Raw genomic sequence first — 19,133 nt, forward strand, 5'->3', positions numbered from 1 at the left:
GGCCCCCCCCCCCCCCCCCTCCAGCAAAGGACAAGGTTCAGGGGTTAGAGGGTTAGGCCTAGGCCATGGGGTTAGATAACATCAGTTGAATCATGGTTGGGTAAAGGTGAACATTCTACAGTAGAATTGACATTTGGCCAACTTATTTCAAGCGCAAGTTCCCGGTTCCTACTTCCTTCCTCAAATGACTGTTCATCCAGTTGCCTAACAAGAAGTACCGGTTGTTGTCCACCAGTTGTTTTGATTATTTTAGTCGTTTGTTTCATTTCAGTTAGAAGCTAAACTCTGCACATCCTTGGTTATTTCATCACAGGGTATTGTCTTATGTATGTTTTGCCAAACCGGCTTCTAACGGCTCTGACTTTTGTACTTTGAGGCAGAGACTTGAATAAGAGGTAAGGGTTAGGGTTGGTGTTGGGGGACGCTAGGGCAGTGTTAACATTTCTGTGCAACCTTTTGGGCAGCTTATCTGAGCAACCTTGGGCAATGAAGTGCCTCAACACTCTTGTATTACCTTACTTCTTATTGCCTACGAGGAAGTTGTTCAATTTGCTGTCCTATCCTAGGTCCCCTTTTAGGACACAGGTAGAAAATTTGCCAAAAAAACCGTACTCTCGGACAAGGGACTTTGAACGCAGTCTCTGTGTTTGGATTATGGTGTTGTGAACTGGGACTGGACTGGCTACAGACAGCACTTAGCTACTTCAATAGCTTCATGTCATTTAACTGCTTTGGAGAAAGTAGAAGGACATTCTATTTGCAAAGGGATCACCAATTTCGTCAAAGAAAAGTTTGAGTTGATTCACCCTTAAGCCTTGGGTATATTAAATGAAAGATATATTAAACACAAATTGATATATATATAAGTATATATATATATATATATTATAGAGCTAATAGTAAACTGATTTATTTTGTATACCTGAGCATGCTATGGTACTGTATGCTCTCTAACAGTAGTCGTAACCACGGGTTGGATTTTGCTTTACCAGGTGGGAAGACGAACGATGGGGACCGTTTTTTTAACTGCTGTTGCTGCTGAATACAGCAGTACACAGCATATGCTTAAGGTGTTTTCTGAGACCCTGTTCACATCCAAGGCACCTTAACATAAAAAACTTCAGTCGTTGTCCGTTTAATGTAGGTTTCCTCTTATGAGTGGAACAGCACTGCAGCACTGGGGCATACGCCAATAACTGTACACTGGGCGTCATCCAAGAACATTTTCGTATCCTAAATCTCCCTTAGTTTTCCTCTGTGAGGGTTGCTGGTATTAGTATTCATGTTAAAACGGATTCAGCTCGTAACTTCACAAACTTGACGTAAATCCCTCTTTTCAACATGATTAATGCCACCTGTACATGAGGACGCGCACATCCGTCAGCTGCAATCTTTACCTTAATGGGTGCTCCAAAAATGTCTATATAAGGCTGCCTGTTCCGCTCAACTTGTAGGCAAGTTCATTCACAAAAATGTCAATAAGAGTAAAAAGGTGAACAAATCACCTGACAAAAACATCACAGATTTAGCATTAACCTGGGGAAAAAAGTAAAAATTGGCTATTACTATGTTTGTCTACGCCGTCATCACAGAGCCGTACCATGACGGAAATTAATAAGGAATGGTTTGATGTGAAACCAGATGCTAAAAACATCTAAGGCAAAGCCGTACCGGATTTTTAAAGGTGAGGCGGTCTATATAGACTGGTTACAGGTAAGGAGGAGGATGAGTGGTTCTTGCACAAGGCCTATTATTCATAGCAAACCACAGAAATGTGCTTTCAAAGCGGGGATGTGGACGGGGTCTTAACAGAAACAAAGAACTGGGTTTCAGAGGGGACAGCAGTTGAATCTGAACAGGGTTGGTTTTAGCTGGCCTTATATAATCTTTCTAACTTGTTTCTAATGCTGACTGTTCAATACTCTTTGTATCTCACTTTAGGAAAATATTAAAAAAAGAAACGTTTGCTTATATCTGTTATTCGAATCAGATCATGGTAATAATAGACAGCGAGCTGTCTTTTTACCGTAACGGGTCACACGAGGTCCTCTTTGTTACTCTGCAATATATCAAAACACCTTTTTGCAGTATTTTGTAGATCCAAGACCTCAAACATTTTTGAAATCTTCTTTTTTTGTACTATATCTATTCTATATAATGATACAAGATCCAGCTCGATGTGGCTTGTGGACTGAAGTAACATTTCACCTGGGGTGCCCAAAATGCAGGGCCGGCCTGCCCATTACTAACCTGAAAGAGGCCCTCACGAAAACGCACACACGCATCCAGTTATGTTTCACAAGACGATTACACCCCCTGGCTTTAATAATTTCAAGGTCTTTTTCTGTCTTGTTTTGATATAATGCGCTCTATGCTCTTCCTGTGGCCTTTCTATATGAATATATATATATATATATATATATATATATATATATATATATATATATATATATATATATATATATATATGTGTGTGTGTGTGTGTTATGAATTTATATGCAAAAGTTCCTCTCCTATTATAGCACCATGAAGATAATACTACCATGCTTGAATTGACTTCCCTTGTTAGTAGTCATATTCCACTTACAATAACAAAAACAGGACTTGATCACTTGCACCCTAGGATTGAAATCTATTTCAGCACGGAGCTTTTTTATTTAAAAAGTATATGGTTGATTTCAAGCTGCTTTCTTTTGTTTTTTGTGTCTTTGTAACAATGAAAGAGGAATCTTTTTTCTCTGTTTGTAAATTTTCTAGATCACAGGAACGGCCGTTTCTGTGTCCTTAAACTTGTAGCTACATATTGGTGAGAATGTGCTCGGGAGGGAAAGACGTGAATGAGCGAGAGGCGGTGGCGTTACATACAAAGTGAAAGAAAAAGTGAATGATTTTAAAAATGTTACCTCAGTGAGGAATTTTTCAGGGATTTTTTTGACAATGCATCTTGCATCGTGTTACAGCTTCAAACACACGTTGAATAGCTGTTTTGTATTGTGCTGTAAACAGTTTTTTAAAAAGATGCAATCTGTCTGTGTATAAAAACATGGGGCATGTTAACAGGGCAGTTTTACGTTTCTGTCTACTGAAGGATATCTGTTTGACCCTATGTATTGTACAGTATATGGAAACAACACAAGACATGTTTATACCGCAAATAAATATTGAAATATTTTTTTCTTTAACATGTTTCCTTTTTATTTCTTACTGCAAAAAAACATTAAAATCATTTTAAGTAGCATATAAAATAAATGCAGAAGAATTTGTCATAATTAAATTAATCAACATAAAAACAGTTTACATACAGTACAGTATTTGTTAGATTATTTATTGGATTGATTAATTTAGTAGGTTATACTGTAAGGCAATAGTTTCCAACCTGAGGGTCGGGACACACACAAAGGGTCAAAGATAAGTAACTAAAGAGCAAAAAAGCTCAAAAATGTACACAAACTTATGTTATTGTAAACACACATTCTTATTCTTTTGAATGTTGAACTTTTGCTTTAAAATGTGAATAGTAGATACTAAGTCCAATCAGATAGACCCCTTTTCACAGTAATCTAGCAACAAAATCACAGTTTATCATTATCACAAGTCCCTCTATAACCCTAAGCATTTACTATATACTATGTTTAACTATAATAACATTTAATAATAATGTTTTACATACACTATACACACAATACACTATAATGTAGTTGTAAGGAGCTTTAAGGATATTTAAAATGTTTATTCAGGTACAGTATTTGTCAACAATTATAACTTCTCTAATGAAGACATTTCATATAATTGTAACTGTGTTTACTGTATTGTCATTACCTGTTGCTAGACCAGCTTCCACTTACGGATGCCCACATAAGAAGTTATAGTTGTTGACAAAAACATTGATGAACACTGTTGCACATAACGACATTATCGCATGTCATAAACTATTTATTCAATGTTCATATACTGCTTATGAATGCTAATTGGGAGACTTAAAGTGTCCAGACTTGATGTCAAATAAACCTTTCTGAAAAAGATTATTTAGAACAACAAGACTGTAGAAACTGTTGTTTCTTTTTGTCTTTTGGTTTTCATATGCCTAAGACTTCCCCCACAATCACACGTACACACACACACAAAGGGTTTGTCTTATTGTGTCTTTGCTGTGGTCTTTAGGGTTTCTGACAGCTACATATCCGATTGCTTAAACTGAAACTCTGCCACTTCCCTTCCCATACACAGCTGTATGTTTTTTATGTGCGGTATGTTGTTTGTTTGCCATAAAGAAAAATAGAAAAACCCAACCCACCTCAACCCCTTTGATCACAGTTTAACCCCTAGTGTTTATTACCACATATTTGCATTTCACCACATTATTAAAGTAATACTTCAACATTTCTGCTGAGGGTTAGATGAGAAGATTGATACCGCTCTCATGTGAAGCTACTGCAAGTCTGTCTTAGCTTAGCATAAAGGCTGGGAACTTGGGGAAACAGCTAGCCTGTCCAAAGGTAAGTCCACCTACCAGCACTTCTATAGCTCACTAATTGGCAGAATTAGTCAATACAAAAACCAAAGTGTAAAAATTATTTGGTTTTACAGAGCATTATGTAACAGACTATTTCCAGGATTTTCTGCTTGTTGCCTGGCAACTGCTTTTAAGAAATATTTGGCACATAACCTCCCATAAAACAGCAAATTTATGTATTTACACTTCGGTATTTGAATAGAATCAACAAAGAATATAAAACCTGTTAGTTAGTGAGCTTTAGAGGTCCTGGCAGCAGGTATTGTGTTACCTTTGACAAAGCCAGGCTAGCTTTTTCCCACTGTTTACAGTGTTTTGCTAAGCTAAGCTTACCAGTTGCAGGCTCTAGCTTTATACTGTGTTTATCATACATGTAAGTTGTATCAATCTTCTGATCTAAGTCTCAACAAGAAAGCAAATAGTAAGTAAGTAAGTAAAAGTACATAAATATTTTTGAGCCTACAAGAATAAGGTTTCTCATTGTATAAACTGACAGTAGAAATCCAGCTGTGTTGCAGAGAAACGAGGAATAACATCGCTCTTTCTCACCGTCCAATATCTGTGTATCCATTAACTGTTCCCTCATATAACCTAAACTGCCTTTTCTATCTTGTCAAATCGCGGGAATAAGGGCACATGTGCACATGAAAGCTGACAGTGACAGTGAGAGAGCATGAGAATGAGCAAAGTGAGGAAGCGAGAAGGAGGTTGGCGGAAATAAAAAGAGCATCTTAAAGACAGCGCTGTGAGGTGAGCTGAGCCAGCTATAAATATCTCCCCCTCTTCTCTCCTCATCTCCTCCAGTGTTGCCCTCGCTTCTCTTGCCTCTATCTACAGCGGCTCTTTTTCATTTTTGCTATGACTTCCTCTGCCGTCTCATCATCAAGTGAGCCATTCACTTCATGGTATTTCAGACAGGATATTAGAGTGACAGCGGAGGTGAAATAATGCGTATTAAGGCCCCCTGTGAGAATGAACGACATTACGGAGAGATTATTTTTTGGTTCCTGGTAACATGATGACAGGGTTTCCCACACACCCATGACAGTGACAGTTCATGGAACAGGAAATGTTTTTCACTCTAATTTGAACTAATTAAAACTGAGATTTAATGATAAACTGGGATAGTTTATGGAAGTGATCAAAAGATCAGTGACATTTACGGTGTTGTCTATACAACTGAAGCACTTCTTTGGGCTTGAAGGACTTAAAACTTGTTTAACCCTGCTCACTAATGAAGATGCTTCGCCCTGGTTTCCAGAAAGGTTCATGTTGTTGTTCATAGCTGTTGACATAATTTGACATAATTTTTGGTGCAACAAGTTCACAAAGTATCACTTTTTGGGATGGTTTTGAGTCGTATTATTACAAAAGTCTTGGATCTGATTATTTTCAAATGTAATTTCTGAAGAAATTTAGCTATCTTCTCTTTTCCTATCTGACTATGCTAATTCTTTACACTTATCCATACAATGTGTTACCAGTAGCTTAAGTAGGTACAGTAAGGAAAAATAGTGTAGCTTATTGTAAGCTTATTATTAATTGCAATAAGAAGTGAGTTAAGCAGACCTCTGCAGCCCACTCCCCATCTCTGCTTGAGGCTAGCATCTCAGGGCAACATTTGCCATGCTAGTAGCATAACACACCTGAATCTCTGACTAACTGTTGATGGTAGTAGATGGGAGTTCTACTGTGGGTAATGTAAGCACCCAGATTTGATTGATTGATTGATTGATAGATTGATAGACTGATTTAAAGCCAATTTGACGTAGAGGCCAAACAGTGGAATTACAACTTCCGGGTCCGATACGTGATGCACACTGGCCCTAAAATACTTTTCCCTAAAGACTTACATTGTGAAACAAGTGGCTGTAAAATGGTGGATAATTTTTTTGAGAAACGCCCACAAAATCTTAATTTCACCATCTGAATTTGATATATTGGGTTTAATAACATTTTTAAAGTCTAGAAGAGCGACACGGTTAAATAATTTTATCGTTATTCAAGATAGCGGAGGGCTAAACTAGATGTTAGCCTGCTCCGCCAAGGAGTCTCTGGTGCCCTTAATGGGCCCCCATCATGGCCAAGGGAGGTGGGGTTAGAGTAAATGCTAGTGCACTTGCTGCTGTGGGGCAGCACAATGCAGAAGTTATGTGGAATTCTTTATACCCAGAGAACTTTTTTGGCTTCATGCACCACTGGATAGCATTATATAGCATCTATTTCTCTTTTAACATCCATGGTTTTTAGAAGGATGGAAAAATACGCGTGTAGAAAAAGATAAGAGTATCTCTGTTTTTGCTGCATCGATTTTGGTCCTTTTGGTCCATCGTGAGTTTTACAATCATATTTCCCAACCTTGAGACCTCAAAAATAGGGAGGACTTCGAAACTAAACTGGGGGTCCTCGCCCAGAAAAATTTAAGTTTCAGAGACTTTGTTTTCTGCATTATGGTGACTTTTAAAGAATGAAAATAACAAAATAAAAAGTTCACTGCAACATCATTTTTATGTTAAATACTTTTAATTTTACTTCTACTTCTCAGGAAAGAATACAGAATAGGTAGCCTATCTTTATGTGAACTTGTGTGAATCTCTGGAATTCTTCTTTCCAGGACATCTGAAATTTGGTGGATGTCAGAGACCTTTTGCTCCTCCACCTTCCGTTTGAGGATGCCCCACAGATGCTCAATAGGGTTTAGGTCTGGAGACATGCTTGGCCAGTCCATCACCTTTACCCTGAGCTTCTTTAGCAAGGCAGTGGTCGACTTAGAGGTTTGTTTGGGGTCGTTATCATGTTGGAATACTGCCCTGCTGCCAGTCTCCAAAGGGAGGGGATCATGCTCTGCTTCACTATGTCACAGTATATGTTGGTATTCATGGTTCCCTCAATGAACTGTAGCTCCCCAGTGCAGGCAACACTCATGCAGCCCCAGACCATGACACTCCCAACACCATGCTTGACTGTAGGCAAGACTCGCTTGTCTTTGTACTCCTCACCTGGTTGCCACCACACACGCTTGAAAGCATTTGAACAAAATAAGTGCATCTTGGTCTCATCAGACAACGGGACATTGTTCGAGTAACCCATGTCCTTAGTCTGCTTGTCTTCAGCAAAATTTTTGTGGGCTTTCTTGTGCATCATCTTTAGAAGAGGCGTCCTTGATGGATTGGAACCTGTCCTGTTGAACCGATGCATGGTCTTGGCCACCGTGCTGAAGCTCAGTTTCAGGGTCTTGGCCATCTTCTTATAGCCTAGGCCATCTTTATGTAGAGCAACCATTCTTTTTTTTCAGATCCTCAGAGAGGTCTTTGCCATGAGGTGACATGTTGAACTTCCAGTGATCAGTATGAGTGTGAGTGTGAGAGAGATAACACCAAATTTAAAACACCTGCTCCCCATTCACACCTAAAGCTGATGATACGCGGAGCACGAGTCACATGACCCCGGGGAGGAAAAATGGCTAATTGGGCTCAATTTGGACATTTTCACTTAGGGGTGTACTTACCTTTGTTGCCAGAGGTTTAGACATTAATGACTGTGTGATTATTTTGAGGGGATAGCAAATTTACACTGTTATACAAGCTGTACACTCACCACTTTACATTGTAGCAAAGTGTAATTTCTTTAGTGTTGTCACATGAAAAGATATAATCAAATATTTACAAAAATGTGAGGGGTGTTCTCACTTTAGTGAGATACTGTACACATACATTATGAATACAATCATTTTAGAGAAATTATTAATACTGCTGCTGATTATAATGCATACATAAGTACAAAAACAGTAAATTCAAGTAACCCCAGAGAGGGAATTTGGGCCAAATGTGCATAAATAAATAAATAAAATGTGTTGGCAGCAGAAAAAAGCAATCCTCTCTTTATAATGGTGATACTAGCTTTAAGAAACTTTTTGCACACTTTACAACCAGGGTAAAAGCTAACTAAACAAGATTATACAACTAATATTGCTGATAATCAAACTGCATCAACCAAACGTTGTGTTTTACTGGAGAAGAAATTGTGTGTACAGATATATGTGTTGCAGTCTTGAAAACATAAAAAAATAAAATAGGTTACTGTCATTGTTTCAGTCAGTCTGCAGAATTGATACAAGACTTGAATTTTCTGAATATTTTATACTCCCCTTAATTCAGCACAGACTTATTTCAGTAATGGCCCTACCTCCATCTTCTTTTAATGAGATTCTCCTCATGCTTTCCGTCTGACTGACAGAACTGAAACTCAGGCAGATAAATCACATGTGACACAGTCATGACATTGACAAACAAAGGAGCTCAGGTTTGGCTACTTTTACAAAAGTGCCACTGTTTCTGACTGCTTTAATGGGCTCAAATAATTACAGTAAATAGCTGCGATGGCTGCTGCTGCTGCAGTACTTAGGCAAGCTCTGTCCTCCCACTGTGAGTGGTACTGTGCTGTGATGCACTGTACTCTCTCAGCTCTCTTTTACAGTTATATAAAGAACCAGTGCAGTACTCTCCAGCAACGCACCACTTCAAGAGCATAATGAGCAAGGATCTGGGAGGGAGCGGAAGTGGAGGGAGGGAAGATGAGAGGGAGGGAGAGATGGAGAGATGTTCATGTTTCATCTTGTTGAGGCCTGCATACCTGTAAAACGCAAACTTTAAAACCAGCAGGAATGCAGACAAGACTGGCAAGCAGAGACAAACAGACGAATGTTTCATGCAGTCCTTGTTACTCTTGCTGTGTGTTTGTTATTATCTATTGGTCATTACAATTCAATTATTATTATGTTTAAAGTACTTTTGTTCTGCTAAACACCATGATGACCTTGTAAGGAGGTCATTTTAGTAGACACCTTCATTCACAGTGAAAGCAAAATGTCTTATTTTTTACCCAACAAACAACAACACAGCCAACATCTGGTAAGGACAGACCAAGCCAGCTGACCAAATCATTGTTTCACAGTCCAAAATAAATACAGGTTAATGACAACAGCTGTGCTGTATCATTAAAAAGGACATTTAAAATGAGTCAACACAGACAAAGTTAGAAACAACAGAAAGTTTACAGACAGAGTCGGTTACACTTCAGAACGACAAGCCAGGGTTTTAGGATTTATAGACTCTGGAGGCTGTTTGGGGAAAGCTCACTATTTGGGCCAGAAAAATTTTGTTTTAGTTTGGATGCAGGGCTGAAATTGAGAGAAGAAGATGTGTTTACAAATTTAACTGGCTTAGTGATTACTTTGACATTCAACAAAACTGCCCTTCACTTGGCCAGGAAAAAAGTATGTGATGTCACGGCTCTGACGTGGCCAATAAATAAATATTACAGCAATCACAAACTGTAAAGAGCGTATTAGAGTGACGCTACAGTTTGTAGTCTAGTCATTTAAGAATGTACTAAAAAACCGTGAAGAAACACACTAGAATAAGTATTAGAATAATAATTTTACAGTTTTTTGGTTTTTTTTGCAAAGATGCAATGGTCAAAACTGAAGTCACTTTTTCAAAATTCTTCACACAGTCTGCAATACCAACATGCATCCTGGCCAAACAGTTAATCTCACCTCCAAAAGTCACTCCAACCCCCAAAACACTTCATACTAGTCTCAACTTAAACTCGTTCAGCCAAAATAGGCAATAATTCTCACTCAGATGTTTGGTTTTTCTGTTCAGTCCCCGTCTGGTCATTGTCATATGGTGTGTGTTCTACCTGTTCAACCATGTTGGATATTGCCAGTTTCCAGGACCCGTGAGTTTTGTTTTGCCGGGTGTGTTTGTTAAATAAACCCTGGAACTGAATCTCTGCTCGCAGTGTCGTGCATTTGGGCTCTCACCTGCTTTGCGTACCCTCGAGCCTGACACAATGTATAACTCTGTACTGTTGAAATTGATCTATGACATACAGAAAAAGTGCACCCTTGTGCATTTTCAACCATTGTCATCAAAACGTTATCCATAGTTTACCGATACAAATAGTTTTGCAAACGTTAAGGATGATTCTAGAAATGTACCGAAGCCACTGAGAGAAACTGTAAGAATAGTGAAATAATACTTTAACTTTATTGACTGCACTATAGTATATGTAACAAGAATGAATCATAAATGCCGAAATTTGCTTCAATATCCTTTTTTTCTATATCACTGCATTCAGTAATTGTGAAAACAAAGTTCCTTACAGTTTTTTTTACAACCGCTAACATCCTTTTGTCCAATCTGTAGTCACATTTTCAAAACTCTAAACACAATCAGCCCTGTCCATACCATACCTTTAACACAATTCATGTTGTTTCCACAGAATATGCAGTCAGTTAACCAATTTCTATATTGCTATAAGTTTTTCTTTACGTACCAGCTCACCCAATACCAAAACTATGAATGTTTTTTGTGTTATTTACCTTCCATGTATTTTTTGTTTCTAATGTAATTATGTTTTTATATTTACATACACTAATTTGGCAGACACTTTTATCCAAAGCAACTTACATTTGAGGAACAAAATACAAGAATCACTGCAGTAAGAGATCTACAAGTGACAATACTGTAAATACTAGTAAGAGCTATTAGCATGTATTGCATCAATAGGGTAAAATACTTAGGGAAAGAAGTAAGAGTTAACAAATAGTGCAATCAATACAATAGAATTGTAAGGAGATGGAAGAAGAAGAGCACAGGGAGTGTAGAGGTTAGGGGTTAGAGGTGTGTGAGCGAAAGTGTTCTCGGAAAAGATAAGATTTCAAGTGCTTCTTGAAGTTAGAGAGGTATGCCCCTGCTCTGATGGCATGTGGTAGCTCGTTCCATCATTGTGATGTCACAGATGAGAACAGCCAGGACTGAGATTACTTTGTGCTTAGGGATTACAGAGCCAGGCGGCGTTCGTTGGAGGAGCGAAGTGGCCGAGAAGGAACGTAAACGCATTTGACAGTATATTTACACATTTTCAACCAAAAGCCACATAGGTTGGATTATTTGTTGATTACTGGCTGCAATTTTATGTTGCTAATAAAGTGTTTACTTCTGTAACTTTGTCACTTACATTTTTTTCTACTCTACATTCTATAAAATAAAGATGACTCATTTACTTTTACATAGTTGTTTGCAGAAAATGCACACATTTTACCCTCAAGCCAATAGTGTAGGATGGTTTACAGTAAAAGGAAACTGAATTACAGAAAACAATGGATTTAACATTGTTTACTGTATGCAGGTAGAGCTGAAACATGAAAAGTAATGCAGTTTTTGTAATACCATCAGCTGTTTGTATTTACAAAATCGTTGTGCTATGATTGATTGATCTGTTCCTTTTGGAAAGAAAACATGCAAGTGTTTTGACAGAATGATTTTGAGTCAGGTTTGCTGTGTTTTGACAGAGTTTGCGTATATAGAGAATGTTTTTTTTTTTGCATTTTGAAATGTAGAGTTGGTGTGCATGTTTTTGAGCAGAAAATGTACTATTTGGCTAATTGTGTGAGGTAGATGTGTTGCTGTGTTAAGAGTTTAGATAAAGTATCTTAAGTTTAGCTAAACGCTTGTTAGCAATTGAAAAAAACTGTAAATTTCAGGGCTGCAATACAGTTTTTCTCAGTTGTTTACATAGTAACACTGGTACCTGAGACACAATGACCAAAACCTGTAATTGGTGCACCAACCCCTTGAACCATTTCTGCTAAAATACAAGCACATTTCCTGCTTTACACGCAGCTTGCAGTTTTAAAGTAAAACTACATTCAAAACACTACACACATTTCTCCACACACATAGACGTACACATAAAATGTACGTAAACATTCTGTTATCCTGCAGTTATATATTTTAGCCTGATTACTGCAAAAATGCAGGATATTTGCAATCATTCTGTTTTGAATGTGTTTTTAACATTTTTGGACATTTGAAAAATGTCCTGCAGATATACAGTGTTTTGCAGGTGGTGAAGTAGTAATGAGAAAATAGTTCATAGATTTTGGAGAGAGTGCATTTTGTGTGAAAGCAATGAAAAATGATTCACAGTGACTGTGTGAAGAGTTTTGACAGTGTGACTTCAGTTTTGACCAATGCAGGTTAGCATTTGAAAAAAACTGTAAAGTGAACAGTGCATAATTTTTAGCTGTGTACCCTTGCAGGTCAGAGGTACATGGTTTTGACAAGAGCAGCTGGAGAATACACGACTCGTCAGTTCACCTGTGTTTCCTGCTAGCTCATTAAACACACACCTAAACACAACAAATCACCTCAAACGCAGTGATTGCTGCCATGAAAGTGAAAGTTGCAATGGAAAATGTTTTTTTTTGTTAATAGAGAATGAAACACTTTTGTTTACAGATTTTTAACCTACCACCCAACAAAATGGATATGGGGCATTGTGGAAATAAATCCATATCTAAGTCACATGGAGCAGCTTTTTTGAGGCCAGATATGCTTAAATGCTTGCTGCAGGCTACAACAAAATCCAGATTCTTTTAGGCTATGATCTCAGCATTTGTGTGTGTGTGTGTGTGTGGGCGTCTGATGCCTGTATATGCACATGGTCAGCCACATGTGCCTATGTGAATGTTTGAGTTTGATCCTGTCCTTGTTGAGCAAACATATTCAGTCTGTTCTTATCTTTTTGCCCCCAGTGGCATTAACTAAGAGGCCACTGTAATATTTATTTAATTCTCAAAATGCTGAGTTTTTTCTAATCAGTTTCAGGCTGAAATATACACTAGCTGTTATTTAACTGCATTGTTGCACTATTTGATGATTACTATTCCACGTGTGTCGTTATCTCTTCATAGTCTCAACCATGACACACAGATGTTTGTGTATGTTAACAGTAAAATAGGTAAGTGTGGACATTTTTGTGGAAGGACTTTTTTGCATTATATATACATTTTAAAGATGCTTTTGTACAACAGAGTCCCTCTCTTTTAACTTATATGATATTTTGACGTATTGCCTTTGTACTTCTACTCTTTTAGATGTACATTCTGGAGCTGTTAATTCCTAATTGTCTATTTGAATTAATTATTTGGCTTGGAATCAGTATATTTTTAAACTTTCTTGTTGTTGATACAGACACACATTTAACAACTAAAGGTTTTTGAAATAAGCATAACTCATGTCTTGTTTATTAGTTGTCATCCGGCTTACCAAGTCTCTTTTAACTCACTGAAACTGCTTTCCAAATTCCAGCCACTGAAATGTGTGATTCGGTACAAAGATTGGCACCCAGGGTGATATATATATATATATATATATATATATATATATATATATATATGTCTATATATGTATATATATATATATATATAGATAGATAGATAGACAGATAGATATAATGACCTTCTTTACAAGTTCATTCACTTTACCCTCTCTGTCTTCCTTTATGTCTTTTCTATCACACTAAATGTTCACCTCCTTTAACTTCTCATTTCCTCTCCAAGTCATTATATCTTAATCCTCTTTTATTTTCTTCATCCTGTCCTTTTCTCCACCTATCGTCTTCTGTTTCTCTCACTTCGTCTTGATATCCATTTCCCCATCTGCCCTCACCTCCACCTCTTCCCCCCGGCTGGCCGGTGTAACATGACTCTAGACAGGGTGAGGTGCTCACAAGGCCAGTAAAGTGCACAGCACATCCGCTCGCAAGTTAAAGAGTAACAACAACCAATGATTACCAAGCTGTAGTCAGTCGGGCTACAGTCGACATTCAGGTCAGTGGGACCTTGTCTAGAAAACCTACATGAAACACAGTATACTTAAATTTTATTTGAGCAACATAAAAAACATGTTTTGTCAAAAAGCCTCTAAAAGAGACTTTTACTGTACTTGTATAAGATGTTTCATTATTTTTAAGCTCTCAGAAATGAAACCACTGCAGATCACAAAGATAGAAATAATACATCCTCTCACTGCAGCAGAACAACAACAACACATAGTTTATATTTATACTGACTTTGAGCTTTGCCAGTTGTAGAAATGTATAATCTTTATGATATTCTCAGAAGAATCAGAATCAGAATCAGAAGGAGCTTTATTGCCAAGTAGTGTTTTACACATACGAGGAATTTGCTGTGGTGATAAGGTGCTACACGTAGACAAACATACAGTCAACATAAATAAATGTGGAAATATATAAATATAAAATTGAAGAACAACGTTGCAGATACACATGTGCATTATTCTGGGTCTGTGCCGTGCAGTAACGCAATGGAAGAGAATTGTGTACATATAAATATATAAACTAACAACATAAAAATATACAACAACAAAGATCAACAATCAACAACAAATATGTGCGACTTGCCAGGTCTGAGCCCGACACGAGATGAAACGGTATTTACATGTGCAGATGACATTTGTATCGTTTGCAAGGGGGGAGTGTCAGTGGGGGACCCGGGCCTTATTAATGAGGTTAGTTGCAGACGGGAAGAAACTGTTTTTGTGGCGAGAGGTTTTGATCCTGATGGACCGGAGCCTCCTGCCAGAGGGGAGAGTCTGAAACAGTTTGTGTCCGGGGTAGGAAGAGTCAGCTGCAATCTTTCCTGCACGCCTCAGAGTCCTCGAAGAGTACAGGCAATCACCTTCTCTGCAGAGCGAATGATGCACTGTAACCTGCCTTTGTCCCTGGCAGAGGTAGCAGCGTACCAGATGGTGATGGAGGAGGTGAGGATGGACTCAATGATGGCGGTGTAGAAGTGCACCATCATTGTCTTTGGCAGGCTGAACTTCTTCAGCTGCCGCAGGAAGTACATCCTCTTCTGGGCCTTCTTGATGAGGGAGGTGATGTTCAGCTCCCACTTGAGGTCCTGGGAGATGATGGTGCCCAGGAAACGGAAGGAGTCCACAGTGGCGATGGCGGAGTCACACAGGATGATGGGGGAGGGTGGGGCTGTGCTCTTTCTGAAGTCCACGACCATCTCCACGGTCTTCAGAGCGTTGAGCTCCAGACTGTTCTGGCTACACCAGGTCACCAGATGGTCGATCTCCCACCTGTAGGCGGACTCGTCCCCACCTGAGATGAGCACATCCTGGCATAGGTGCCTGGGGAGTCCAGGTGCTGGAGGATGTAGTGAAGGGCCATGTTTACTGCATCATCTACAGACCTGTTGGCTCTGTAGGCAAACTGCAGGGGGTCCAGGAGTGGGTCTGTGATTGATTGAAGGTGGGACAACACGAAGCCGTTCAAAGGACTTCATAACCACAGAGGTCAGGGCATTGGGTCTGTAGTCGTTTAGTCCAGTGGTCCTTGGTTTCTTGGGGACAGGGATGATGGTGGAGGCTTTGAAGCAGGCTGGCATATGGCATGTCTCCAGTGAGGTGTGTAAAATGTCTGTGAACACCGGAGACAGCTGATCAGCACAGTGCTTCAGGGTGGATGGAGAGACAGAGTCCGGCCGTTGACTTCCCTCTCTATGATGGACAGAGGAGGGGAGGGGGTGGTGCTGGCCAGCTCTGAGGAGGGAGGGGAAGATGTGGTGGACTGAGGCTGAAGCTGAGCGAAGGAGTCACAGGGGATGGTGTCCGACTGACTCTCAAAGCGGCAGTAGAAGTGGTTCAGCTCATTTGCCAGGTGAGAATCATTTATGGAGTGGGGGACTTTGGGTTTATTGTTTGTGATCTGTCTGAACCCCCTCCAGACAGAAGTGGCGTCGTTTGCAGAGAACTGGTTCTTTAGTCTCTCTGCGTACAGTTGTTTAGCTTCTTGCACCTCCTTGCTAAACCTGTACTTTAACCTGTCCTCACATAAACTGATGTAGGACGTCACAGCCTCTGTAAACTCATCCAGATTGTTGGTAGTCTTCTTGAAAACATCCCAGTCAGTACAGTCCAAACATGCCTGGAGGTCCTCAACAGCTTCACTAGTCCACTTCTTTGATGTCCTCACTCGCACTTCTGTTAGCTCTACAGCTTATACAAGATACGTTTATATCCAGCACGTTTCAGGTTTTGCCATTTGTTTCAGAACAGGAACGCCTGTACACTGAAAATTACAATAAAATACATTTTTCAGGAGAAAAGTTATCATAAAAGCCTTGTATTTTGTGGTGGTATCGGTTGCATTATATTATAAGGTGCAATGATGGGATGTCATTAGTTTCCACAGTTTGTGATACAATGACTTTACTTAATGCAGAGAGTAATCACATTGCTCATCACTTTGTAAAGATCATACCAGTCTATTATTGGTGATGTAGATGGAAATTCTGCAATATACATGTTTCTTCTGTCAAGCGTTTGACGTGGACATACTTTGATTCTGGACGTGAACATTGCGTCGATAGATTGCCTGTGGAGTTTGCTGCCAAGGACAGATGATTCTGATATACACACAATTTACACAATTTCATGGATATTATATGTAAAGAGGGATAAATTCAAAATAGGAAGCTTCCAGCCTCTCCCTCCTCCTCCTCCTCCTACTCCCCCTTTAAACCTGCATCACAGTATTTGTCTAGTCACTCATGAAGTAACAAGATATGTCCAGTTATTTTTCAGCCAACAGGTAATATGCACCCATAAAATAATCAGTGATCAGACATGCTCTCTACTCTGGCATTCATGAATGATGAATGAAACGCTGTGGTGTGCTCCCCGGAGTCAGATTAGCACACCATTAGCACGTTGACTCCTTTAAATTGCCTGATTGTCTCGGGAGCACCTTACTGGCGTTAGACCATCTCAGCGCTCATCTTTCACCACAGCTGCTCCTCTGAGACAAACGGTTAGATTTGGAATTACTGTTGAATGTGAGACAGTAGGCACCAGACACTCACAGGGACAAGCCTCTTCTTTTACCTCTGAAATAATGACTGAATTTGTATGCTGCTCAAATATCAGGCCATGGTTATCCATCAGTGTTTCAAAGAGTGTAGTTTGAATCCTTAAAACTGATACGATTTTTTCAGTAATAGCCACTCAGTGTATTTGCATTCTGTAATTTCCACTCCAAGTGATAGTTTTCATTGTTACTGGTGGAGTCTTTCCTTTTTCCACATGTTAACCTCAAACTGCACATAAACGCTCAAAGGATTCTGGATGTAATTCGGGACATCAACCATGGTCAAGTGAAACTGTAGATCGTAATTTTGAAAAGAACTCTGGTACATATTTTTTTATAAATGCACTTGCCATTACCATCAGCAACTACAGGTGTCACCAATCAACCAGGACTAATATCGTAAATTATAGTATAAGTCTGGTTTAACTGTCCATGTTTCTCATCTTCCATGAAAAGACCAAAAACAAGTCCATCTCTCTATCACTCTCTGTCTGTGGTACTGAACTCACTTCTTCCTACTGAAGATGTAAATCTGCCATGTATCTCACTTTGGGTCTTTTCATACATGACAACATATTGAAAACAATCTTAATATTTTGTGAATATGTTTGTTTTCAAACTCTGCTACCAGTTCGGCATCAGTAGCCTACAGTTTGTTTTCAGGCCTGTTAAAAACCAAGCTGTGGCTTTAGTAGCCTTTTTTGCACCACGATTCTACTGCATTTGTAAACAGCACAATACTCGGGCGGCAAAAGACAAACTAGCAAGTGGTCATAATCTTATGGCTGATGGGTTAACTTTTCAAGCATGACATTATTTTACAATACAGCTTTTTTTATGGCTGTTTGATGTCATTATTTCACAGAACGACAAAACTGAGCCATTCATCTAAGAAAAGTTTCAACGCTGCCTGAGCACTGAGCTTCAAACACACTGCCTTCCTATCTGCATGTTGTGTTACAGCTGCTGCTCTAATGTCCATCCGTTGCTCTGTGTCTGCTTCCGTTTATTTGTGCTTATCAGAAGCTTTAACAAACAAGCTTCTGATTGTCCTTTTTATCTTGTTTTAGCTTCTCTCACTTTCTTGGAAATGACTGCACACGCTCCAGCTGTGGCGTGAAACCCGTGAGGACACTCATTCCCCTGCTGATATGAGGCAGAGAGATGGGGAAGTGGAGATAAAAATAATTTCGCGGCCCGATCCATCTGATGATATGGGAGTTCTCCTTTGCTGTTACCATGGCAACCGGGAACAGGAAGGAAGTGGAAAAGTTGCAGCGCTCAGCAAGACCGGCTGAAGCTCTGACAGAAACTAGAATAAGTGATTACAGCCCGTAGAGGATCCTGTATGTGTGTGTTGGTAGTATATTAAAACACACAACTGTCAAGGCTGCTATTAGTGGAAACTCTCCTATTACTGGGTTCTTCCTTATTAGCGCAGTAGCATGCTGCGGTAGTAATGGTGAGCTCTTATCTTAGCGCTGTGGGCTTTAGCCAGAGTCTTATCTGACCCCATTAGATTATCTATCAGCTTGCATAATCAGGTTCTACAAACTCCCACTGACCTGAACTGCACTGTGGTGTACCAAATCAACTGAACTGAGACCGTGCCCTGATTATAGAAGTGGTCAGCAGGGTGGTAAAGTGATTCAGTCCACCTTCACAGTTAAAATGCACCCTGCTGAAGTGTCCTTGAGCATGAAAAGAAATCTCATTACGCTCAAGTTGGAGTGATTCAGTATCAGAAACTGTACTTTGATCTCATTGAACTGAAAAGATGCATTTCTCTTTCAGGGATCAATAGCATAAAAGTTTGCTGTATTTACTTTGTGGAAAAGCATGCATCACGTTTATTAGGGATTAAGAGAAG

The 19,133-nt window shown here is 39.3% G+C and overlaps 1 long non-coding RNA gene across 1 annotated transcript; it reads left to right on the plus strand.

The window, feature by feature from the left end:
* The first annotated feature begins 4,672 nt into the window (after positions 1–4,672).
* LOC123956544 lies at positions 4,673–18,885 on the plus strand. The gene is made up of 3 exons (XR_006821569.1): positions 4,673–4,934; positions 5,145–5,263; positions 18,334–18,885. It is a non-coding gene; the product is annotated as an uncharacterized LOC123956544 (long non-coding RNA).
* The last annotated feature ends 248 nt before the right edge of the window (positions 18,886–19,133 follow it).

This window comes from Micropterus dolomieu, linkage group LG18 (assembly GCF_021292245.1).
Source record: "Micropterus dolomieu isolate WLL.071019.BEF.003 ecotype Adirondacks linkage group LG18, ASM2129224v1, whole genome shotgun sequence".
In the NCBI taxonomy this organism is placed as follows: domain Eukaryota; kingdom Metazoa; phylum Chordata; class Actinopteri; order Centrarchiformes; family Centrarchidae; genus Micropterus; species Micropterus dolomieu.